Source organism: Bombina bombina, chromosome 3 (assembly GCF_027579735.1).
Source record: "Bombina bombina isolate aBomBom1 chromosome 3, aBomBom1.pri, whole genome shotgun sequence".
In the NCBI taxonomy this organism is placed as follows: domain Eukaryota; kingdom Metazoa; phylum Chordata; class Amphibia; order Anura; family Bombinatoridae; genus Bombina; species Bombina bombina.
In genome coordinates, this window is record NC_069501.1 from 929,409,976 (window position 1) to 929,436,867 (window position 26,892).

Here is a 26,892-nt window from a genome sequence, read left to right on the forward strand (position 1 = left end):
ATCCTCCGAGAGCGGAACAAGCACGGGAAAGGAAAAAGAACCGCAAAACAAAAAAGAAAATCTTAAAGAAACATAAACCTAAGGGTAAAAACATTCTGTCAATGTGCATAAAACATAGCCCCTTCATAAAAGAAAATTACCAGAATAAGGGTAAAGTCTTAAGCCAAAAATAAAGAGCCTTTCTCTTATTTATGACAGAGCAGTGCCCTGATCTGCTGCCCAAAATAAATCCCCCAATTAAAAGGATGTACAGTCCCATAAAGATCCACCCTCGTAAAGATGATATACCTAAATGCTCCTTCTTTCTCACCTAGAAGGCAAAAGCACTTACCTTGGATCCGCTTCAGGGCAGGTACAGCAAAAGGTATGACAGACTCAGCCGACCTCTGACAGAGCCCTGTAAACACAACAGAGTAAACAACCCTGGTTTTCTATAAATAGGTAGCATACATGTTGAAAGGTAAGCAAAGACTACCACGCCATTTTCCAACTGCTAAAAGCCACCATTAATCTTGCTAAAGAGGAGTACATGGACACAGCATAGCTGCAATCCTTGCTTGCAGGGAAAAGTACCCATTAAAGGATTAGAAACTCATATTTCTTCAGACATCATCTTTGCACACCACCAACAATGTACACAGGCAAAGAATGACTGGGGATTGTGGAAAGTGGGAGGATACTTGAAGCTCTGCTGGGGTGTTCTTTGCCTCCACCTGGTGGCCAGGAGTTAAATTCCCACAAGTAATTGAATGGATTTGTGGACTCTCCATGCCATTGGAAAGAAAAAACTTGCCCCCCCAAAATTACTTGTGGACTCCATGGTTTGAGTATTAGTTCCCATGTGAAATGGATTGTGTAATCTAACCACCTTATGAAAGAAAACAAAATGTATTCTTACCTGATAAATTAATTTCTTTCATGGTGGTCCATAAGCACTGCCCAATCTAGTAAATATTTTATATCTGTAAATTTTGTAGACATACCATTTTGCACTTTTATTTTCCCTGCTTTGTCCTTTCCTACCTTCGTTGCTATTTTTCCTACTTGCCTAAAATTATGACTGACATACCAGTGGGGTGGGAGAGATAAAGTGCTCTTCAAAGTTTTGGGAATCTTTGCCTCCTCCTAGTGGCAAGGAAGTGAATTCCATAGGGTCCATTTATCATTGAGACATGATCCACTATAGCGAACCATGTCCGCCGCACAACTATTGTGAACTGCTGGTGCAATACAGCCCCCTGCAGATTCATGACCAATCAGCCGCTAGCAGGGGGTGTCAATCAACACGATCGCATTCAATCGTGTTGATTTCTGTCCACCACCTCAGAGTAGGCGGACAGGTTATGGAACAGCGGTCTTTAGACCGCTGCTTCAAAACTTGTGTTTCTGGTGAGCCTGAAGACTCGCAGATATACGGGGCATCAAGCTCCATTCGGAGCTTGATAAATAGACCCCCATGTGTAATGGATCATGGACAATCACCAACATGAAATAAATAAATTTATAAGGTAAGCACACATTTTGTTTTTTCATACAGCTGGTGAGAGTCCATGATCTATTATTACTTTGGAATTACTCCTCTATACCACTAGGAGGAGGCAAAGATTCCCCCAAAAAAGTCATATAAACCCCCTCACACATTCCTCAGTCTACTGGAGGTGGTTGAAGAATGATGATGTGCATTCTTCAGAGAAAGGGGTTTTCAGTCTATGTTGAGGCCCAGTTTCCCCTCAGTGTACAAAGCTTCAGAGGGATGTATATGGGGTATGGTTTGTAATTCTTTTTTACCTCATAGGAAATTTTTCATAAACCTTTCTTAATCAGTCGCAGGGACTTGTCTTTTGCCTTCCTTTATACTCTTATTTCTTAAACCTCCACTGACATGTTTAAGTACTGGTTTGGCTGTCTGCTGTTTATTTGCTGGTGTACAAGTGTCTGTTCATAATTATCATTTATGATACACTTTAAACACTCTATAGCTATTTTATGGGCACTTTATAAATTTGTATAAATATTTGCTAATATATATGGCCCTGGGACAGAATCCTTTACATTATTCCCTTATTATTTTGCATGCTTTGGCTTTTTTGGGGCACTTATTTTGAGTTTTGCACGTCAGCCTTTAGGTTTATTTAAAAAGATATTTAGGAGGGGTTAAGTGTTTTCCATACCTCAAGAGGTTTTTATGGGGTGTATAGTGTTTATTGCATTGCTTTGCCATATGCTATAATGGATCCATCTGAATGTGTCCCTAAATCTACCCAAGGAACTAAGTCGCACCTTTCTACCATTATTAGATGGGATTATTGTAAAAAAGCTAAAGTTCCTTTTTCAGCTCATTTGCTTCATGTTTAGAATCGTTAATGCAACCTAATGCTGTTTCTTTGGGTATTAACACACCTTCTGTTGTGTTCATTACAGGAGAAAACTGACATAGCTTCCCCCACTATGAAATTCTTTATCAAGGCTGCAGTTTCTGAGGTGCTAGCCGCCTTCCCGCCTTAAAGAGAGTGTAAAAGATCAGTTAAGATTTTACCTTCTTTAAATTCTCTGTTCCCTGAAACCAGGGATACTGTTATTATGTATTCAGATAGTGAAGTTTCCTCTGGTGATGAGGAATCTTCATCTGAAGTTGAACCTGATATTTCCTCTTTTTTGTTCAAAGTTGAACATATTCATTGTCTTTTAAAGGAAATCTTAATTGCTTTAGATGTTAAAGATCCTAAAGTTTCTGATAATAAGCCTTGTAATCATTTAAATGCAGCTTTTAATCTCCCTGAGGTTTTCCCGAATCCTGATGCTCTCTCTGACATGATTTCTAGAGAATAGTCTAAGCCAGGTAATTTGTTTACTCCTTCTGTATGGTTTAAAAAGTTATATCCCTTACCTGTTACTAATATTGGTTTGTCAGAAACAGTTTGCAAGGTTGATGGGGTCATTGCCATTATGGCTAAATATACTACTATTCCTTTGGAAGACAGTACTTCTTTTAAAGACTCTTTAGATAGAAGGTTTAGAGTCTTTTTATAGAAAGTCCTTTTTACATGCAGGCTATATCCTCAGGCCAGCTATTTATATTTCTGATGTAGCTGCTGCTTCTACTTACTGGTTGTCTAGCATTTTAGAGCAGTATTGTGATGACTCTGCTATTGCAAATCTTTTGAGTTTAGTTAAGAGTGTCTAGTTTGTGATGCTGCATTTGATATTATGAAGATTAATGTCAAAAGTATGTATTTGGCAATCATTGACAGGATAGCCTTATGGTTTAAATCCTGGTCTGTTGATATGGTGTCAAAATTCAGATTATTATCTCTTGCCTTTCTGGGCAATACATTGTTTGGTTCTGATTTAGATTCTATAATATCTACTGTTACTGGAGGTAAAGGAGCTTTTCTTCCTCAGGACAGGAAGTCCAGAGGGAAATCTAAAGCTTCTAATTATTTATGTTTCTTTCGTAAGAATATGGAACAAAAGCTTGACTCCTCTGCTCAAAAGCAAGGCACCTCAAGTTCAGTCTGGAGACCTAGTACTAACTGAAACAAACTTCTAGTTTGTTCATACTTTTTTCTGGTCCTAGGAAGGGTCAGAAAGCTTTTTCTTTGGCCTCTTGGTTGAAACTTTTGATTCAGAAAGACTTTCTTTGAGGCAGGTTACCCTTAACCATAGTGGATTATTGCTCATTCTACTAGGTCAGTTGCCACTTCTTGGGCTTTGAAGAATGAGATTTCAGTTAATCAGATTGGCAAGGCCGCTACTTGGTCTTCTTTTCATACTTTTACAAAATTCTACCATTTTGATGTTTTTGAAGCAGCCTTTAGTAGAAAGGTCCTTGTGGATTTAATTTCTCAGTGGAAAAAAAAAGTTTTTTTTAATTCCTCCCTTTATTTTATTACTCATGGACTTCACAGCTTGGTTATTAGTTCCCAGGAGTAATGGATTGTGGACTGTTGCCACCTGTATGAAAGAAAACATTATTTATGCTTACCTGATAATTAATTTCTTTCATAGTGGTGAGAGTCAATGTTTTTTGGGGTTAGTTTTTCCCTACTCCTTTTATGGCTCTTATTTCTTTTTTCTTACCTCACTTTGCTTGGCTATACGTTAGACTGAGGTATGTGTGATGTGGGAGGGGTTTTTATATAGTTCTTGGGGTTTGGGAATCTTTGCCTCCTCCTAGTGGTAGAGAAGAGTAATTCACCGGAGTGATGAATCATGAACTTTCACCAGAATGAAATAAATTAATTTATCAGGTAAGAATAAATTATGTTTTTTATTTTACCTAATGTCTCTGCATTATCACATACATATTTACAATTAAGTTAATCTATGAGCATGTACAATATTACAAATGTTTTTTCCTTAATATGAGCAATATAATTCAATTATGTTTTTAAATGTTTATTGAATAGTGAATATATACTGTACCTATTTTATGAACCATTGTTTATTTATTATTGTTATTATTATTATTATCTAGCACCCATAGTGGAAAAAGACAAGTATATACTCACTATTAAATATGAGTTACAACTTGGGAGTAATACCTCAAAAAAGAATGTCTTTATCCCAATTAAAGTTAGTGAATTAGTGTTTGTTTCATTTATCATTCATTCATTACATCATTTTATTAGATTATATAGTTCAGTCATACTGACTCGCATACTAGTTAAAAACACTTAAGCTTGACAGAGATGATAATAATCAAAAATAGTAGAAGCAATAGGTATAGCTATAGTCAAACTGAGCGGCTAAGCTCCTTTTATAGCGGAAGCTGTCTTTATTATTATCTTTCCCTATAGCTCATTGAAATCAACGCTATTTGTATATTCTTGCAAATGCAGGGAATCTAGAACAATATATTATCAAGTGATGTGGTATAGTGAAGTGACAGCTCTCACTACCCGTTGGAATGGAGTGGGAAATGAAAGAATAATTAACTTCTATTGGATTTACAAGTATACCTTAAACTGTCTACGCAAGCAGATTAAAAGAGAGAGAGACAATGCTTTCCAAATGTTTCCCTGACTCACGTTTCACATAACGCATATACTGTACCTAACCTGTAGACTACATATACCTGTGCATGTAAGAAAAACATCCTCTGTATTTGGAAAGTGTGCACTGCGGATAAAATAAAAATGGTAGCAGAGATTTTTTAAAATCAGCTTTAGGGTTTGGTCATAAAATGTAGTGCTTTGATCTAAGTTTACTGATGAAGAGTTAAATAATACTGTACGCAAGTTAATCAGTGAGATCACTGGTGTCATGTCATTAAGGACTTTGTTAATACTGTACTTTATGTTACTAAAGAAGCCATACTATGTACAATTTCTTGACATTGTGAGCAAACAAATGTAATTTCAATGTCACAGCATGGTGGCCATGTACTAACTGTACTATTTACCAAAAGAACACCCAAATAATGTTTAATAAATCATCATACATATGTCATTTACTGCATTTTCTAGACTCTACAAATAGTTTTGTAGTTTATGGTTTTAAACGTAATCATCTAAATGCTTTCGCTGTTGTTTCACAACAATATCACTGCCATTCCCCATATGTTAAAAACAACTCAATTGCATACATCCTAAACTAGTCAAGGGGAGTCTTACACTTATGTAGCATCTACGGTGTTACTGCATAGAAACGCACACCAATGGAAGCATTACAGTATGTTTCTTATAGTTTAAATATATCATTTGTTCTAGATCACTTTAGGTAAATATCTCTCAATTTAGCTGCTGTGTAACGCATTTTGCATTGTAATCCTTATTTTTTTGTATAAAATAATGATATTACTTATTTCTTTTACCATTAGAACATGTTGACATATTGAAAGTTTAAATTATTTTTCCATATTTCTGTAAATTTCATTTTCTGGATTATATGTATAGTTTTGTACTTTTTAGTTGTTTTAAACTCAATAAACCAACATCTTTGTGCATCTGTTTTTCTGTTGTTTCACAATGCCTCTGTTGGTTCCCATATGTTACAAACAACTCACTTGCATACATCATAAACCCAAAGTCGGAGGGAGCCTCTTACTCTATAAAGAACTCAAATAAAAAAGTAATACCTACAGTGTTATTCTATAAAAATAAACACATCCTTGAAATATTTATAATTTGTACCTTATAGTTTAATTATAGCATTCCTTGCTGTTTAAAATTGTTTTATATCATATTGGGCTGCACATGAATTTATTCTGCTTTTATGCAATACATATTTTAAAATTGATTGCTATGTTTTATCTCTTTCTTTGTTTATCTCAGCTAGTTTAAGAATTTTACAGCACTAAAGTTTCCTTAATATGTTGTAAACAAAGAACCTACTGTGAAAATTGTCTTTTAAAATGTTGGTACAATTTTGTTGTTTCAGAAACATATTGTCTTTATTTCTTTGTTCTCTTGAGCTTCTATTTAGTTATAGTGGAAATACTTTACTAAAATTTTAAATAAAATGAGCTTTTTTATTGCAGTAAATTACGACAATAATATTAAATTGAAATGCCTAAATTTTTGCTTCTAGAAAATGTCTGTCTTCTTAAGTATAACTGGCAAACTATTGCAGTGAATAATTTTAAGCACATTTCACATTTAGAATAAAAAAACAATATTCTTCTGATATGTGTACACGTAAAAGTATAAATATATAGTTTAGGTTCAGAATATAAGCTAAAGTTTAGCCATTAAGTAGTTTTGGGGACAGAGGAGCCTAGATGAAAGGCCAACTGGGACAGAATGGGACAAGTCAGGGAGAGGTCAAGGGTTTGAGCAGAAAAGGGGGGGTTGATAAGTGCCTGAACTGAAGTGTAGATAACTTGTCCAACTGAAACCGGACAGCAAGGAGACATTCCAGGCCACCCCTATAAGTAGGTATTTTTTTGTGCTGTTGATGTAGCTGTGACTGGGGGCTTGCTCTGTGTTTTAGGGGGTTACACTTTGTATTAGGATAGTGGGTACCTACTTTAAGGATAGCAGGAGAGATGTAAATTGGTGTATGCCCAAGAGTGATGGAACAGCAAGTTAGTGGGAAAGGACAAGCAATGTAGTTGGGAATTAAAAGTATAATGTTAAATGTTTGTTATTTCATTTATATATTAGTAAACAAGTTATAGTCATTTCATACTCATGAAAAGAAAGAAAAAAAGAAAGACCCATTATTTTTCCTTTTTTATAAAAATGACGTCATAGGTTAATATACATTTTATAATTGCAAAAATAATTTCAAAATAATAAGGCCCAGATTAAAAGTGGCACGCTAATTTTTTTTGCACTTGAGCACTTACTGTGCTCAAGTTAAAATAAATTGCTGTTACCAGATTAGCGTGGGTATCAAAGTTAGCTCTCACATGCTAACCAGACACTGCGCTATATCAACTGCCTAAAGCTTAATATTTCACATTACTATGTTCTTCACTTAGAAGCATTTATTCCTTTTATTTTTAAAAATATATTTCTACATATATCTACGAATATTTCTTGCAATATATATATATCTATGCCTATATATTTATAAGAATATATACAGGTATAGATACAAAAATATATATATTGTGAAAGGGGTGAAGGCCCCGAAAATGTATACACGCAATAAATCACATTTATTTAAACCCAGAGAGTGCATTTGCCTAATATATATATATATATATATATATATATATATAAAGATAGACAAAGTGCACTCCAAACTTCAGTAGTTAAGCCTTGGGTGCTGCAAAAATATTATCCAGTATTTGCAGAAGAAAGCGCACTCCAAAGGACTTGTATGATAATTCACCTTTATTCTGTGAACGTTTTCGAGCTTAACAAGCTCGTCCTCAGACAGACAAAATATGAACAGTTACACTTACCACCACCATGCCTAAATACCCAACACACCACGCCGTCACGCTCTACACGTTAGACACACCCCCTGGGGGGAGCGGTCAGCCGTGTCAATGCAACGGAATAATGTGTAAACCCAAGTGATATAAAAAGTGTTATACACTAGGCAAATCTACTGCAGGAGACAAGCACAGGACAGGACCTAATAAGTAATAAAACAATTAGATTTGCCTAGTCTATAACACTTTTTATGTCACTTGGGTTTACACATTATTCCGTTGCATTGACACGGCTGACCGCTCCCCCCAGGGGGTGTGTCTAACGTGTAGAGCATGACGGCGTGGTGTGTCGGGTATTTAGTCACGGTGGTGGTAAGTGTAACTGTTCATATTTTGTCTGTCTGAGGATGAGCTTGTTAAGCTCGAAAACGTTCACAGAATAAAGGTGAATTATCATACAAGTCCTTTGGAGTGCGCTTTCTTCTGCAAATACTATATATATATGTATATGTAAAATGTGCTCATAAGTTTACAAGATGATACCCTGGCAGAATTTATGATTTCTTGGCCATTTTTCAGAGAATATGAATGATAACACAAAAACTTTTCTTTCACTCATGGTTAGTGTTTGGCTGAAGCCATTTATTATCAATCAACTGTGTTTACTCTTTTTAAATCATAATGATAACAGAAACTACCCAAATGACCCTGATCGAAAGTTTACATACCCTGGTGATTTTGGCCTGATAACATGCACACAAGTTTACACAAAGGGGTTTTAATGGTTATTAAAGGTAACCATCATCACCTGTGATCTGTTTGCTTGTAATTAGTGTGTGTGTATAAAAGGTCAATGAGTTTCTGGACTCCTGAAAGACCCTTGCATATTTCATCCAGTGCTGCACTGACGATTCTGGATTCTGAGTCATGGGGAAAGCAAAAGAATTGTCAAAGGATCTGCAGGAAAAGGTAGTTGAACTGTAAACAGGAAAGGGATATAAAAAGATATCCAAGGAATTGAGAAAGCAAATCAGCAGTGTTCAAACTCTAATAAAGAAGTGGAAAATGAGGGGTTCTGTTGAAACCAAACCACGGTCAGGTAGACCAACTAAAGGGCTCAGTAAGTGTATGTGTGCATATACATTTTTACACCTATAAACACATATATACACATGTATACACATATATACATATACATATATATATATATATATATATATATATATATATATATATATATATATCAAACACAAATAGTGACCACACCACCTAATGTAGTATACTGTGCTCTGGCACGGGATGGAGTCTGGCCCTAGACTCAATATAAATATAATCAAAAAAATCCCAGCCAAGGAGTCTTAGAGTAGTATGCAAAAATACTTTAATAAATGTTATAAGTATTACAAAAAGAAGAAGAAGAACAAAATAAGATGAAAGCTTACTCGCATCCACACCTACCCCATCCACCAAACACATCCGTACCAAAAAAAAGAAAAAATATTCTATAAATTCTCGTCAATCCTAAAAAAGAAAAATAAGCTCTAAATCTAAATAAGATAATGCACCCTCCTGGGCGTCCCCAGGGAGTGCAGGCACAATCAACCTATCACACACAAATAAGTATTAATACAGCTTTAAGAACTAATCAAAGATATAAGGTACAAAACTTCACAATCTTAAATTATCCTAATATTGCATCAATTGTATCAGAAAAGCAAAATCCATATTGTATTAAATGTATCCAAACTGCAAGAATTATACCAGAAAAGCAAAGTCTATATTGTAATAAATGTATCCAAGCTGAAAGAAAGACAAATCTCTTATATAGAATTCAAAGTGTTATACATTGCATATAGATACCCTTAATTGTATTCAGCCTGAAAAAAGAAAACCAAAGTTCTTGAGCAGGATTCAAAGTATTATGAAATGCAAAAAAGTTGTATGTAGTAGCCCTTGTATCCCAAATCCTATGGAAATAAGCATATAGGGCTTGACAGATCCACCTGATGCATATTAAAGTGTCTTTTGTATTATCGTGAAGCAAGTACTCTTGAAAAGTAGCGCTAATATGCTTATAGAATATTGCTTTGAAAAGACAAACTTGTGCTGATAAATGTCCCTCCAAATGTACTGCCAAATATATAGCCACACTATAGTAATATTGGTTGCCGTATTATAGTGAGGTATACTCATACAGAAAATCCAACCTCACACCCTTTAAGTTATGTTCACTCACGGTATGGTTTTAACATAGCATGTGGAGACTGAATGCTCTCAAATTGTATCAGAGTATGACGATAGCTATTGGCAACAAGATCCCTGTATTGTAAAACGAGTAACAAATATTCCAGTGAAAATAGAAGTCAATCGTATTACACGATGTTACCTGTATCGTCTGAGTGCTACCTGATGGACCAATACCGTGAGACTTTTCCCCGGCGAAATCTTCGGTGTGGAAATGGACTGCTCTTACTTCAATTCCATCTCGCTCCTTCCATAGGGCCAACCATTCACAGAAATTGGCGTGCAATGCGGCTATAGTAGTGCAGGAAAGTACAGGTGACTGTGTCTCTGCTGGTTCCGATGCGTGTTTCGGGGACTCCTCCCCTTGTCAAGGAATGGCCAGCTGACGTCGGAAGGTGATATTTGAACAGGTTAAAAAGGATGCCTATTGGTTGTTCATTGCCTACACCTCCAAAACGTCACAGTGTACCTTATGTTTACAATTTTAATACATTTGTAATACATACTTAAAAATGGCATACGGATATGAATATTACTCACAAATATACCACCCATGCACACTTAGTTAAACCCGGACATACTTAGAAAAGAAAAAAGAAGAGAAATTAGGTACTTAGTGCGTACCAAAAAGGTACAAAACATATGTACTAAATCTGCTTGAGTGTCTCTAAGTTCCAATCAAGTTATTGTAAATACAAAAAAATGAAAATAAAGAATGCATTCAAATTCCCAGGGGATACAAATACTAACCCATAAAGTTATAAAGCGGACAAAACTAGATGCCTCAAAAAAAATAAAAAAGTTGAATTGAAAACAAAGCGTGATGGGTGTATCTGATCAATGATCAATGGAATTATAACAAATACACTGGTACAAACCCATGAACAATAGAATATAACTAGAATAATGGCTAATAAAATTTCTGGGAATATATATATTAATCCATAATGCCTAATGATCAGACAATGAAACACATTGTCCCAATGTACAGCAACATCAATACCCACTATAGTAACGTAGGAACCAAACACTCTATAAAAATAAATGCAGGAATAAATTTATGTTAAACCTCAAGATTTTGGTCTATACTAAATTGTATCAAATATATTAAGAACTACCCATAGCTTGAGTATCACATACCCATAGTGTGAAATTGTAATATATAGTGGCCCACAATGTCAACCACACCTCCGCACTGGACAGAGACAAACCATAGATCCTAAATGATATAATTAAACATGATAAATCACCCAGATGCAACCACATAAGATTTATACATATAATGGAGTAAGAGGTACACCATAATGAGTAATATGTCCAAATAATCAAGACAAAATGGGAAGTTCGTGTATAATATGTATCAAATTGCAAGATAGAAAATTAAATAAAATTGCCCCAAGAAATGTCCCTATTCAAAACTTTGGGTACCATAGTGTCCAATTTTCTGATCAATTGAGCTTCATTTCTGAATAATAGTTGCTGTCTATCTCCCCCTCTATGTAGGGGCGGTACCCCATCAACAATTTGAAACTGCAATTGACTTTTGTTGTGTCCAAATCTCATGAAATGATGTGCAACTGGGGCATCCTCATCATTGTTGCCTATCGCTGCCTTGTGTTGATGTATCCTATCTCTGGCCATTTGGGTGGTCTCGCCTACATAGTCTAGGCAACACGGACATTTAATGACGTATATCACGTATTTAGAAGCACATGAAAACCGACCATGAATAGGAATCCTTTTGCCAGAAAGTGGATGAGTGATGCTATCACCGTGTTGCATAGAATGGCATAGGGCACAGTTCATACAAGAAAATAAACCTTTCTTAACCATTTCAACTTGTTTCTTCTGCGAACCCCAATCAGCACGAATCAATTCATCTCTAAGATTTATATTTCTTCTATACGAGAATAATGGGGTATCAGTGAATACAGTTCCCACCTGGGCATCATCCTTAAGTAAATGCCAATGTTTGAGTATTGACCTCTTAAGAGCTCTGCTGTGAAACCTAAAGTGGCTGACAAAAGGAACTGAAAATGTATTGGGGTCTGGAATCTTTCTAGATAATAGACTCATCCTGTCAGTCTCCAAAACTTTGATCATGTTCTGATTTACAATTTCGATAGGATAGCCGCGGTTCAAGAATTTTTTAGACATCTCCTCTAATCTCTTCAAACAAATTTCTGGGTCATCAACTATTCTTTTAGTTCTTAAGTTGGCCTAATGGGAGATTCTTGATCAAGGAAGGTGGATGGAAGCTCTCATAAAGTAAGGTGTTATTTCTATCTGTGTCTTTAGTAAATAAATCACTTCTCAAGCGATGATCCACAACAGATATCATTGTATCCAAAAAAACTCACTTTAATTTTACTTGCTTCCATAGTGAATTGTAATGATGCATTGGCTGAATTAAGCCTCTGAACAAAACTTAATAAATCGTCATCACTCCCTGTCCAAATGAAAAAAAGATTGTCTATATAGCGATACCAGCCTTGTACATGATCTCTGTACCCATGATCTTTGAACACCAAATCTTCCTCGAATTTCCCAAAAAATAAATTTGCATATGTTGGGGCTACATTTGAGCCCATCACCGTGCCTTTTTTCTGCACGAAAAATGTGTCTTCGAACAGGAAGAAGTTCTCATAGAGAATAATCTCAAATAGATCTTTAATGAGTCTCCGTTCACTGGGAGAATAAAGATTATCTTTGTCTAGAAAATAGAATATACTTTCAATACCTAGATCATGGGGGATCGATGTATATAGGCTGGCTATATCCATAGTCACCAATTGACTATTAGAGGGGACAGTCTTAGATGCAATTTTACATAAAAAGTCTGTGGTATCCTATAGATAGGAGTCCAAATACCCCAACAATGGCCTAATCAATTGGTCTAGAAATACGGCAATAGGTTGGAAAATGGAGTCTGTACCTGCCACAATTGGGCGACCGGGGGGATCACACAGCCTTTTATGTATTTTGGGCAATACATAAAAGACTGGTGTGATTGGGTTGTCCTTAATCCGAAATTTGGCTTGTTTGGACATTATCAGGTCAGAGGCCAAGGCTTCCTCTACTATTCTCTGTATTTTATTCGTAATTTTCATAGTAGGATCTCCTAACACTTTCATATAATTCTCTTGATCATGGAGTTGTCTTAAAACTTCTGATTTTTATTTTGTCTTGCTCATGATCAGAAGAGCTCCGCCCTTGTCGGCAGGTTTCAAAATTACATCGCTATGGTTTTTAATTTCCCCAAGGAGTTTCTTCTCCTGTCTGGACATATTGAACCTGGCTTTTACATTGAAGTGTTTCCTCATTTTCTCGAAGTCTTTTTTAACTAGTATGATGTAAGCTTCTACAGAGGCATTGGTATGAGGGGGATTAAAAGTACTCTTAGGTTTGATTTTTTCTAAGTGAAACTGGAATGGACCACTTGTCTCATTTTTATTCATTATTTCTTTATTTGTAAAGAAACTTTTTAACCTGAGATTACGAAAAAATCTATGTAAGTCACATTCAATTGCAAAGAAATCCGGAAGAGTGGTAGGGACAAACGACAATCCCTTTTGTAAAACCCTCAAAGTGTCATCCGTAATGTCAATATCTGAGATATTAACCACTAAACTCTTAGTGGTTACCCTGTCCAAATGAAAAAAAGATTGTCTATATAGCGATACCAGCCTTGTACATGATCTCTGTACCCATGATCTTTGAACACCAAATCTTCCTCTAATTTCCCAAAAAATAAATTTGCATATGTCGGGGCTACATTTGAGCCCATCACCGTGCCTTTTTTCTGCACGAAAAATGTGTCTTCGAACAGGAAGAAGTTCTCATAGAGAATAATCTCAAATAGATCTTTAATGAGTCTCCGTTCACTGGGAGAATAAAGATTATCTTTGTCTAGAAAATAGAATATACTTTCAATACCTAGATCATGGGGGATCGATGTATATAGGCTGGCTATATCCATAGTCACCAATTGACTATTAGAGGGGACAGTCTTAGATGCAATTTTACATAAAAAGTCTGTGGTATCCTGTAGATAGGAGTCCAAATACCCCAACAATGGCCTAATCAATTGGTCTAGAAATACGGCAATAGGTTGGAAAATGGAGTCCGTACCTGCCACAATTGGGCGACCGGGGGGATCACACAGCCTTTTATGTATTTTGGGCAATACATAAAAGACTGGTGTGATTGGGTTGTCCTTAATCCGAAATTTGGCTTGTTTGGACATTATCAGGTCAGAGGCCAAGGCTTCCTCTACTATTCTCTGTATTTTATTCGTAATTTTCATAGTAGGATCTCCTAACACTTTCATATAATTCTCTTGATCATGGAGTTGTCTTAAAACTTCTGATTTATATTTTGTCTTGCTCATGATCAGAAGAGCTCCGCCCTTGTCGGCAGGTTTCAAAATTACATCGCTATGGTTTTTAATTTCCCCAAGGAGTTTCTTCTCCTGTCTGGACATATTGAACCTGGCTTTTACATTGAAGTGTTTCCTCATTTTCTCGAAGTCTTTTTTAACTAGTATGATGTAAGCTTCTACAGAGGCATTGGTATGAGGGGGATTAAAAGTACTCTTAGGTTTGATTTTTTCTAAGTGAAACTGGAATGGACCACTTGTCTCATTTTTATTCATTATTTCTTTATTTGTAAAGAAACTTTTTAACCTGAGATTACGAAAAAATCTATGTAAGTCACATTCAATTGCAAAGAAATCCGGAAGAGTGGTAGGGACAAACGACAATCCCTTTTGTAAAACCCTCAAAGTGTCATCCGTAATGTCAATATCTGAGATATTAACCACTAAACTCTTAGTGGTTACCTCCTGTTCTGTCTGGTTGAAATTTGATAACCGCTGTCTCCTGTGTTGCCTGTTTTTCCTCCCCCCTCTCCTCTGCCTCTTCTTCTGTTCCTTGTGCCACATCCTCTTGACGGAAAAGGGACAGAAGAATCACTATATTCACTATCCGAGGAAGATTCACCCTGGTAATTGCTAGGTTGTGTACCCCTTCTGAATCTTCTAAATGGTATAAAATCTGGATTGCACCATCTATAAAATTTATTATTAAGATAATCAGTGAGGTCCCGCTGGAATTTCTTGTATTTCTTACTTTCCAAGCTTTTTTTAAAAATACTCACATCATTATCTAATTTGCTTTTGAAATGTAAAAAGTCAGTTTCTGACTTTAACTCCTTAATAGATAGTTCAAACTTGTCAACCTCCTGTTGCATTCTGGGTAATTCTTTTTGTATATATTCAATAGTCAAAATAATGATATCATAAGATCATTTGTTTAAAATGCCTTCAAATTTATCACAGTATTCTAGATTGTCTCTAAACAGTGTAGGGTGTAGGTGACTACGTAGGCCTCTAGGAATACGTTGAAATATTCTGCCAAAGTGACAGAATGAAGATCATACACAATTTTCTGTTTGATCAATTGTTCTAGACTCAATGGTTCCTTAACCTCTGGTTCAGTGTTCAAAAAGTCTCTATTGCCTATGCATAGGGTGGCTATTCGTGAGGCATCCAGATATGAATAAGCAAACAACTTATTGCTTTCCATAGTAATATATTATCTACACAACGGTAAAAGAATAAATACATATAGGTGTGCTAATCATGGACCAAAAATATATCAAATACAGAAATAGTGACAGCACCACCTAATGTAGTATACTGTGCTCTGGCACGGGATGGAGTCTGGCCCTAGACTCAATATAAATATAATAAAAAAAATCCCAGCCAATAAGGCAATAAATGGAAGGCAATAAGTTGTTTGCTTATTCAGAGCAGTCTCTTTTAGACCAGTGTGCTTTTCACAGTGGAAGACTTTCCTGAAGTATATCAGTCTGTTCCCGCCAAGTTAGGTAAGTCCAGCTCCAAATTACCAGGCAATTCTCCTCTTAACAAGGAACATAACAACCCCAGATGATTGTTTTGGCCTTCTATGGGCCTCGTCAGTGAGGTGCAGCCATATTCCTCTAAGCACACTGGGCAAGGATTCCACGTCTGGTTTCCCCCATCACTCTTAGGGAGACCTCCCAAGGGTTAAAAAAAAATCTATACAAAGAAAAGCGCTCTACCAGGAATGAACAACAACTCATCAGCTAGTTATATGGCGATTTACCACCCAGGAGCAGCCGCTTTTTGACCAGGGTGCTTTTCATAGAGGAAGACTTTCCTGAAGTATATCAGTCTGTTCCCACCAAGTAAGGTCAGTCCAGCCCTGAAATATCAGGCAATTCTCCTCTGAACAAGGAACATGACAACCCCAGATGATCATTTCAGCCTACTATGGGCTTCGTCAGTGAGGTGCAGCCACATTCCTCTTAGCACATTGGGCAAAGAGTCCACGCCTGGTTTCCCCTATCACCCTTAGGGAGACCTCCCCAGGGTCATAATAAAAATTCTATACAGAGAGAGAAATGCTCTTCCCGAAACTAACAACAGCCGTAACAATCGTCTGGGGTTGACATGTTCCTTGTTCAGAGGAGAGTTTCATGGTATTTCGGGGCTGAACTGACCTTACTTGGTGGGATCAGATATACTTCAGGAAAGTCTTCCCCTGTAAAAGCACACTGGTCTAAAAGAGGCTGCTCCTGGGTGGTAAATCACCATAGAACTAGCTGATGAGCTGTATTTCATTCCTTGTAGAGCGCTTCTCTCTTTGTATATAATATATATTTAAGTGTTTATATGTGTAAATATACATATTAACACATAAATATGTATGTATATATGCATATACATATAAATTCACCGCCATGTAAAGGCACTTTCAGTGCTGGCTTTTTTTCACCTCACATCCCCTCACTTTAACCCCCTTATAACTGCTTTGTACAGTTTGTTTGTTTTTTTAAATAAAGATGCACAGATGTTTATTTAATTATACTCTACTGTCCTCTTTATTTTGGGGGCAATTGGGGCAACTTTTTTTCATTAACCAGAAATTTGCCCCTTTACGGGCGCACATTAATATAGCTCTTCACTCGTACCATTGTGTTCCCCATTGTGTTCTTGGTTAACTCTGTGTACCTGGTTTACTGTGATATGGGACAGTCTATAAATGTTCCTTCTGTAATATCTACTGATTTTATTACCAACAGGTGCATACTTTTGCAGATTTAATTCTATTCGTCACACAGCTCTGCTTTGCAGTACCTAATCATCGATTACTACTACTGTTCTTTTCAAACTAACTAATCTATTTCTCCCAGCTCATATATTATATATATTTTATAGATTGACTTCCTATTTTAATATAAGGGGTCTTTTGCTCTTAAAGTTTCAGTATAATAATTTAATGCTGTAAATTGTTTTACTTTGGACAGTAAAATTGATTTAGTGGTACTCACTATAATATAAATCATTTAGACCTGAGATCCATGTATCACTTATTTGTTTGACTATTTGTATATTGCATTTATGTATGGATCTTTTTTATGCTTTCTAAACTAATGTTATTAAACATACAGTAAAAAATATAGATATATTCTATGGATTATTTAGAATATTTTACAGTATGTTTAATAATTTGTAATATTTTTTTTAAATATTTTATATGTAATATTTCAATAACACGCCTTAAGATTACCAAGTTTTTATGTGTCAGTTTGACAGACGTTCAAATCAAAATCTAAAGGCACAATTTTTGTAACGTCGCGCAGCTCTAGCCGTTGCTAGGGGTGCGGCGTCTCCTTCTCTGCTCATTGCCAGGGGCTGTGTCAGGTCCAGATGCGTGCAGCGCTGATGTCAACGCTGCACGCTCCTCTCTCTCAGATGCCAGTTCTGGATTCCTGTGGCGCCAATCCTGCGCCTATGTAAGTCCCTCTATAACGATCTTTCACTGCCCAAGTATAGGTGTTACTTTGTGTGCTCCTGGGTCTGATAGATCATTACTTCAGTACTGCCTTAATGTTTTTGAACCCTGCCTGTCTGACTACTCTGCCTGCTATACCCCTGAATTGCTGGACTGATATACTGCTGCTGAACTCTGCCTGTCTGACTACTCTGCCTGTTTAACCCCTAAATTGCTGGACTGATATACTGCTGCTGAACTCTGCCAGTCTGACTACTCTGCTTTTTTAACCCCTAAATTGCTGGACTGATATACTGCTGCTGATCCCTGCCTGTCTGACTACTCTACTTATTAACCCCTGTTGTTCTGGATTGCCTCTTTGTTGCTGAACCCTGCCTGCCTGACCATTCTAATGGTGTTCCCCTGGACTGCTTTGCTGTTGCCGAGCTCTGCCTGCCTAACCATTCTAGTGGTGTGCCCTTTGACTGCTTTACTGTTGCCGAACCCTGCCTGCCTGACCGTTCTAGTGGTGTGCCCTTGGACTGCTCTGCCGTTGCCGCTGGGGACTGTCCTGCCTGTGGTGAGTGCCGCCCTCCTCATCTTACTAACTTTCTCTGCTCTAGGATATTCCCTATCATTCCGGCTCAACGCCAGGATAACAAGACTACTGGCCGAGTTCGGTCTGATAGAGGAGTATCCCACGAGCATTACAATTTTACATTATTATATTCTTCACATAGAATTGTTTTTTTACTTTTTTATTACTAAATGTATATTTCTATACTGCTCATGTATAATACATTTCTAGGCCCATATATTTATAGGAAAATATTTATAGGTATAGGTATATACAAATATATATAGAAATATGTATTTTAGAATAATTTGAACATATTCTGGTACTTGAAGAATTTATGTACGGTTTAGTGCGCTTGAATATACGCTGTCAGGTAAGTGCATGTGTATGGGTGTTAGTTTTTTTGTTACGTTTTTGCATGCCGTTGACTTCTATAGGAGAATAAGTTAACGCGGTCACAATATTTTTTGCGCTTGTCGGATTTATGCTTGTGCACAAACTTTTTACTTTCAACTTGTGATACAAACGCAACCTGATGTGCGGTAAAAGCCTCCATCTAGTGGAGTTAATGTTTAATGTGCGAGAGGGAGCACTAAATTGTGCTTCACTTGTAATCTTGCCCTCAGTTTTATGTTTGAAATATGTTCCCTTTATTAGCTTTTATTGTAGAGCTTTGGGGATTTCTTCCCTAGGAGGTTATGTCAATTTCCACTTCAGCCATATGATTTCTATTCTATTTTAGGATAGTTCTTTTTTCAGGGCCCTATGAATAAGAATTTTTTCTTTTTCTTTTGAAAGGACTTTTTTCTGCAAGTTGGTTCTCCGTTGTCAGCAGTTTTGACTTTGCTGCAGTAGATTGCAGTCTATTTCTTTTGATGTATAAATGTGTCTGATCTAGTTTCAGAAGATACTGCTGTTAAAGATTGTCCAAATCATTTGGCAATGTTATTAACTGTACTTCCAGAAGAGCTCTGTGGCTCATTTCATTTAGCAGACATGGTTGACCTTTTCTCAGTTTTTGTATAGTTAAAGGGACACAAAAGTCAAAATTAAACTTTTATGTTTCAGATAGAGCATTCTATCTGAAGCGTTTTAAGAGACTTTCTAATTTACTTTTATTAATAAATTTTGCAATTTTTTTTAGATTCACACTTTTTGAGGTGCTAGCTCCTACTGAGCATGTGCACAAGTTCATAGGGTATATGTATACTAGTCTGTGATTGGCTAATGGCTGTTACATGATGCAGGGGGGCGCAAATGGGGAATCATATTTAGTTAAAAAAAAATCTACTTATTTGAAATAAGCTTCCTTCCCTAGGACTCGACGACTACAGGAAAATAATTATGTTAATGGTCATTTCTGTTCTTAGTCAATCTAGGAATCTAGTATTTTCCTCCTTTTATCATGTCTGAAAGTTTGTGTTTATTAGGCAACAATCTAAGAACTTTTTGTTTCTTTTACAAAAAGCTTGACCCCTCAATTCAGAATCTTTTCTGGTAGATGGTGTTATCTTTTTTATGTCCAGAATCTCTAGACTATAATCATAATTTCCTTCGGTTACATTTTGGGATTTGGCAAAAATTTCCTTCAATGAAGGTTACTCTGGTTTCTTCCTGAAAGATCCTGTCAAGACAGGAGTCCTTTTTATATCACAACACTTGATCCTAAACCTAGTGGGTATTTGCCCTGGTTCTAGTTTAGGAATAAGATCAAGGACTTTATAACAATTTGTTCTCAAGTGAAACTTTAAATATTTCTTGCATGCAAGCTATATTAGCGTTACAGTTTGTAATACCAGTGCCACAGTAATGTGCTCTGGTATTACAAGTAAATCACAATGCGAACGCAAGCTCACGTTCACATTGCTAGGAACCATCCATAGGCTCCTCTTGATGAAGCCCCCAGCAAAACATGCGGACAGATTAATTGCACTTAACCCTGATGAGCATTGTGGCATATAAGGATAAAAAATGAAAATCCAGTTTTAGCTGAAGATTACAAGCAAGTATTGGGCATCCAATTAAATCGCTCACTTGAGGTCACATGACCAGCTCTGGAAAAACACAGAAATGCCAAAAGTAATGTAGCACCAAAGCAGTAGATCCTGTGTGCTGTAGGTAACAGTCTGAAGTATCCCTTGTGCTGGTTAGCAGAAGCGGTCTGGTGAAACACGCAGGAGCCTAAGGTATATTGAGCTGACTGTGTAGTTAGAATGCAACTAACCCACTAAAGTGGTGATACAAGATGGCTGGACTTTGTGTACTATTATTTTAGTTTGGGGAAATGTTATCCTTAATTTAAGGACTCAATAGCCTCAAGGGAACATTTAATTTTTAACTAGTTGCAACCTGGTGTAAAGGGAGACATCCCTTGTATTATGTTATTTTATATTAAATCGACATTTTAACCATGCTGTTTTGTGTATCATATCTCCATTTGTTATATTTTATCAATGATAGATTGGAATAGGAGTCACCGCAGATATTTCATATATATTATTTAGCAGTCTTAAGTTTCTCTAGCTCCAATATATTCCTTATGTAATAGTATCTAAAGGAATACTGTTATTTTAATTTATATTAGACTGATATAGGAGTCACCACAGATATTTAGGATATAGGGGCCAATTTATCATGGTCCATATTGTCCCTAATGCACCTGTTTCCTTGCGAGCCTTCAAGCTCTCCGGAAACAGGAGTTAAAAAGCAGTGGTCTTAAGACCATTGCTTCTTAACTCGTCCACTGCCCCTGAGGCTGTGGACATCAATCCGCCCTATTTCATACGATCACGTTGATTGACACCCTTTGCTAGTGGCTGCTTGGCAGAGATTCTGCAGGGGGCGGCATTGCACAAGCAGTTCACCAGAACTGCTTGTGCAATGATAAATGCTGACAGCATATGGTGTCATTATTTATGGATTTCTGGTGGACATGATTGCTACAGTGGATCATGTCTACCAGACACTTGATAAATCTGCCCCATAGTGTCTAATAGTGGTCAAGCGCCTTCTTAATTTTTGTTTGTATTAATATATGTGTATATACATATTAACACATAAATATATATGTATATAAGCATATACTATACATATATATTACCATTGCGGTCTATGAGAACACACTGTTCCTATAGACCGCAATGTAAAGGCACTTTTCAGTGCCGTTTATTTTCTAACACCCCACTCCCATCAACACTATGGGGTCTATTTATCAAGCTCTGAATGGTGTTAGAAAAAAAACGGCACTGAAATGTCGCCAGAAAAACAAGTTATGAAGCAGCGGCAGACAGACATCACCAAAAATCAACCCGATCCAATACGATCGGGTTGATTGAAACCCCCTGCTGGCGGCCGATTGGCTCTGAATCTGAAGGGGGTGGCATTGCACCAGCAGTTCACAAGATGTGCAATGGACATGGTTCTCTATAGCGGATCATGTCCGTCCGCACAATGCCAAATGGACCCCTTAAAGCTCCAAAACTGCCTAGTGCTATATTTTTTTTTTAATAAAAAAATATTATGTCCTCTATTTTGAGGGCATTTGGGGCAATTTTAGAAAATCAACCAGAGATCTCATCTTTGGTTCATTTTCTGAACGCTAATTGCTACCACGAACTTGTGGTAGCAATAACTAGCCACTTGTAATGACTGGTTATTTAACGTGCTCTCGCAAAAGGGCACATTTTTCCTGTTTGCAGTAGCGTGATAATTTAGTGTTCCACTTATATTCTAGCCCAAAGAGGGAACCTTCTGACCTATTTGGATCTCAAATCATATTCTCTAGAGATGGATTCTGTTTAGTCCGATTTTCCCTAGTTCATCATGGTTCATTTATGTTCTTGATAGCATTTAAAGGCACACTGAACCCAATTGTATTGTTATCTCTTGGTATCTTCATTTAAAAAGAAAGAATGTAAACAATAAACAAGTGCCGTCCAGAGTCTGAGCCAAAAATTGGCTGGCGCCTTACCCTAGATGCCTTCTTTTTAAAATAAAGATTGCAAGAGAACAAAGAAAACATGATAATAGGAGTAAATTATAAAGTTGCTTAAAATTGCATGCTCTATCTGAATCACTAAAGAAAAAATTTGGGTTCAGTGTCCCTTTAAGGTTGACTTCCTCTATAATTAGTATCCTCCAGGACCACAACCAGTTCCTCATTCTGGTTTTTCCAGACAAATGCTTTCTATTTGTGGCTTTTTCATAGCACTTACAATACTTTAAAAACTTTAAAATGAATTCTGGGATTTTATTTGTTTTTTATAGTTTTCCAGGCTATTTAAGTGGTCCCATTTTAGGATACTAAATGTTCCCTTTAACCACATTTTACATACAGTTTTCTGTTTTCAGGCACAGCAGGAAGGTCAATTCTCAGAAATTCTTTCTTTAAAATGATGAGTCTTATTACTGAGAGTCGTCGTAGATAGCTCCATCCGACTTTCTCTTAAGGTTCAATGCAGATACAAGTTCATTCTTCCATGATTGGTATTAGATTTGGAAATTTTGGGTGAATGGCTTCATCTTTAGTAATTTTTACTTTTGCATGCTCTATATCAGCTTTATCTATTTGGCTTGCTACTCCTTAGTGTAGAAACTTTTGGCTAGATTTAGATTTCTGCGGCCAAAGGGGTGAGTTAGCTATGCGTGTGTTTTTCCCTCCGCACCTATTAAATACCGCTGGTATTTAGAGTTCACAGAAGGGCTGCGTTAGGCTCCAAAAAGGGAGTGTAGAGCATAATTTACCGCCACTGAAACTCTCAATATCAGCGGTGCTTACGGACGCGGCCAGCTTCAAAAACGTGCTCGTGCACGATTCCCCCATAGGAAACAATGGGGCCGTTTGAGCTGAAAAAAAAACTAACACCTGCAAAAAAGCAGCGTTCAGCTCCTAACACAGCCCCATTGTTTCCTATGGGGAAACACTTCCTAAGTCTGCACCTAACACCCTAACATGTACCCCGAGTCTAAACACCCCTAACCTTATACTTATTAACCCCTAATCTGCCGCCCCGCTATTGCTGACCCCTGCATTGTATTATTAACCCCTAATCTGCCGCTCCGTACACCGCTGCAACCTACGTTATCCCTATGTACCCCTAATCTGCTGCCCCTAACGTCGCCGCCACCTACCTACAATTATTAACCCCTAATCTGCCGACCGGACCTCACCGCTACTCTAATAAATGTATTAACCCCTAAAGCTAAGTCTAACCCTAACCCTAACACCCCCCTACGTTAAATATAATTTTATTCTACGAAATAAAATAAATCTTATTAACTAAAGTATTCCTATTTAAAGCTAAATACTTACCTGTAAAATAAACCCTAATATAGCTACAATAAATAATAATTATATTGTAGCTATTTTAGGACTAATATTTATTTTACAGGCAACTTTGTATTTATTTAATAGCTACCTAGTTAAAATAATTACAAAATTACCTGTAAAATAAATCCTAATCTAAGTTACAATTAAACCTAACACTACACTATCAATAAATAAATTAAATACAAATACCTACAAATAAATACAATTAAATAAACTAACTAAAGTACAAAAAATAAAAAAGAACTAAGTTACAAAAAATAAAAAAATAATTTACGAACATTATAAAAATATTACAACAATTTTAAGATAATTACACCTACTCTAAGACCCCTAATAAAATAACAAAGCCCCCCAAAATAAAAAAATGCCCCACCCTATTCTAAAATAAAAATTGTAAAGCTCTTTTACCTTACCAGCCATTAAAAGGGCCTTTTGCAGGGCATGCCCCAAAGAATTCTGCTCTTTTGCCTGTAAAAAAAAACATACAATACCCCCCAAAGATTACAACCCACCACCCACATACCCCTAATCTAACCCAAACCCCCCTTAAATAAACCTATCACTAAGCCCCTGAAGATCTTCCTACCTTATCTTCACCACGCCGGGTATCACCAATCCATCCAGAAGAGGGTCCGAAGTCTTCCTCCTATTCGGGCGATGTCTTCATCCAAGTGGGGGCTGAAGAGGTCCATCATCGGGCTGAAGTCTTCATCCAAGCGTGGGCTGAAGAGGTCTATCATCTGGCTGAAGTCTTCATCCAAGCGGGGGCTGAAGAGGTCCATCATCCGGCTGAATACTTCTATCAAGCGGCATCTTCAATCTTCTTTCTTCCGGCTCCATCTTCATCCCGCCAACGTGGAACATCCATCCTGGCCGACGACTTCCCGATGCATGATGGTTCCTTTAAGGGACGTCATCCAAGATGGCGTCCCTCGAATTCCGATTGGAATTAAGGTATGAATAATCTGATTGGCTGATGGAATCAGCCAATCAGATTCAAGTCCAATCTGATTGGCTGATCCAATCAGCCAATCAGATTGAGCTCGCATTCTATTGGCTGTATTAGGGGTTAATACATTTATTAGAGTAGCGTTGAGGTCCGGTTGGCAGATTAGGGGTTAATAATTGTAGGTAAGGTAACATTGGGGGGGGGGGCAGATTAGGGGTAGCAGATTAGGGGTACATAGGGATAATGTAGGTTGTGGCGGTGTGCGGTCGGCAGATTAGGGGTTAAAATATATTAGAGTGGTGGCGATGTGGGGGGGCCTCGGTTTAGGGGTGCATAGGTAGTTTATGGGTGTTAGTGTACTTTAGAGCACAGTAGTTAAAAGCTTTATGAACCAGCGTTAGCCCAGAAAGCTCTTAACTCCTGGTTTTTCTCTGTGGCTGGAGTCTTGTCGTTAGATTTCTAACGCTCATTTCAGCCAAGACTCTAAATACCGGCATTAGAAAGATCCCATTGAAAAGATATGCTACGCAAATGGCGTAGGGGGATCTGCGGTATGGAAAAGTCACGGCTGGAAAGTGAGCATTAGACCCTTTCATGACTGACTCTAAATACCAGCGGGCAGCCAAAACCAGCGATAGGACCCCCTACTTCTACTGATAACTGGGAGTGCAGTCTGAAGTTGAGGAGAGTGCAGGCAGTTGGTTTCCTCAAAATGCAATGTTACCAATAAGTATCTTAGAACTTTATGCAATATTATTGCTTGGTCTTGTGCTTTAAGTCATATAAGTCACTTCTGTCTGTTTTATTCAGGTCAAAAAATGTTACTTCTGCAGAAAACTTAAATTTGACTTATATTCTTTCTGCATTTCACATCCCATAAGTGAATTTTTGTGAGGCGGATTGCTTCCATTTACAATGTCTTTATCTGGGGGAAGATGTTCTCCCCCAGATAACAACAATGGTGAATCTATGTCATATTTCAAATGTTAACCTTATGGTCTCCTGTTTAAACCTCTCTTTTTTAGATTCTTTGAAAAATCCTAAAATACATATTCATATGTTCTGTGGCTCCTGTAGTTATTTGGTAATTGATCTAGCTTGAAAAATATTTAGTCAATATCTAATCTGCTAGATCATTGTAAGATCTCTGATGTTCAGATCTTTGTTCTAGATCTAGCCACAGGGGCTGATTTATCAAGGGCCAAACGGCCCCTGATGTCGGCATTCAGCGATGTCTGGCGGACATGATACACTACTGCGTATCATGTACGCCAGACAATGATAATCCGGTGCCATTGTGTCTACTAGCTAGAAAATTCTCTTTCTGAGAGACTTAGTATGTTTAGAGTTTTACACTTTCCTCATTTAGACTTTGAATGGGATAGTAATTATGTTTGCTTTTGAAAGATATTATTTTTTTTGAGCAGAGATTGTAGTTTTTTTTTTTTTCCCCTGTATGATTCATTTCTATTAAAATAAGATTTTCTTCTTGAATTTTTTAAAGTTTATGGCACTTTTCTTTTGATCACGTATGGTTCTTTGTTTCCTGGATCAAGTATCATAAAGTATGGCTTCTTGGAAGAAGGAAATTCCTTTCTAAATATGTAAAGCTGATTCTACTGGGTTCATTTTTCCTTTGTGGGATTTTTAAGCGCTATAATAAAATAGCAAAAATATTGAAAATGCCCATTTCCACCATCAGGGCAATAATTAAGAAGTACCAGTCAACTGGAAATGTTATGAATAAACCTGGAAGAGGACGCAAGTCTATATTGCCTCAATGCACTGTGAAAAGGATAGTTTGCGTGGCCAAAATATCTCCAAGGATCACAGCTTTAGAATTGCAGAAGTTAGTTGCATCTTGAGGTCAGAAAGTCTCCAAATCTACAATCAGACATCAACTGCATCACCACAAGTTGTTTGAAAGGGTTTCAAGAAAAAAAACATCTCTCACACATACTCAAGCGTCTTCAGTTTGCCAGACACTACTGGAACTTCAAATGGAATAGAGTTCTATGGTTAGATGAAACCAAAATAGAGCATTTTGGCAATAAACATCAGAGATGGGTTTGGCAAGCACATAGAGGTAGCCGTATGGAAAAGTACCTCATGCTCATGGTTAAATATGGTGGTGGCTCTTTAATG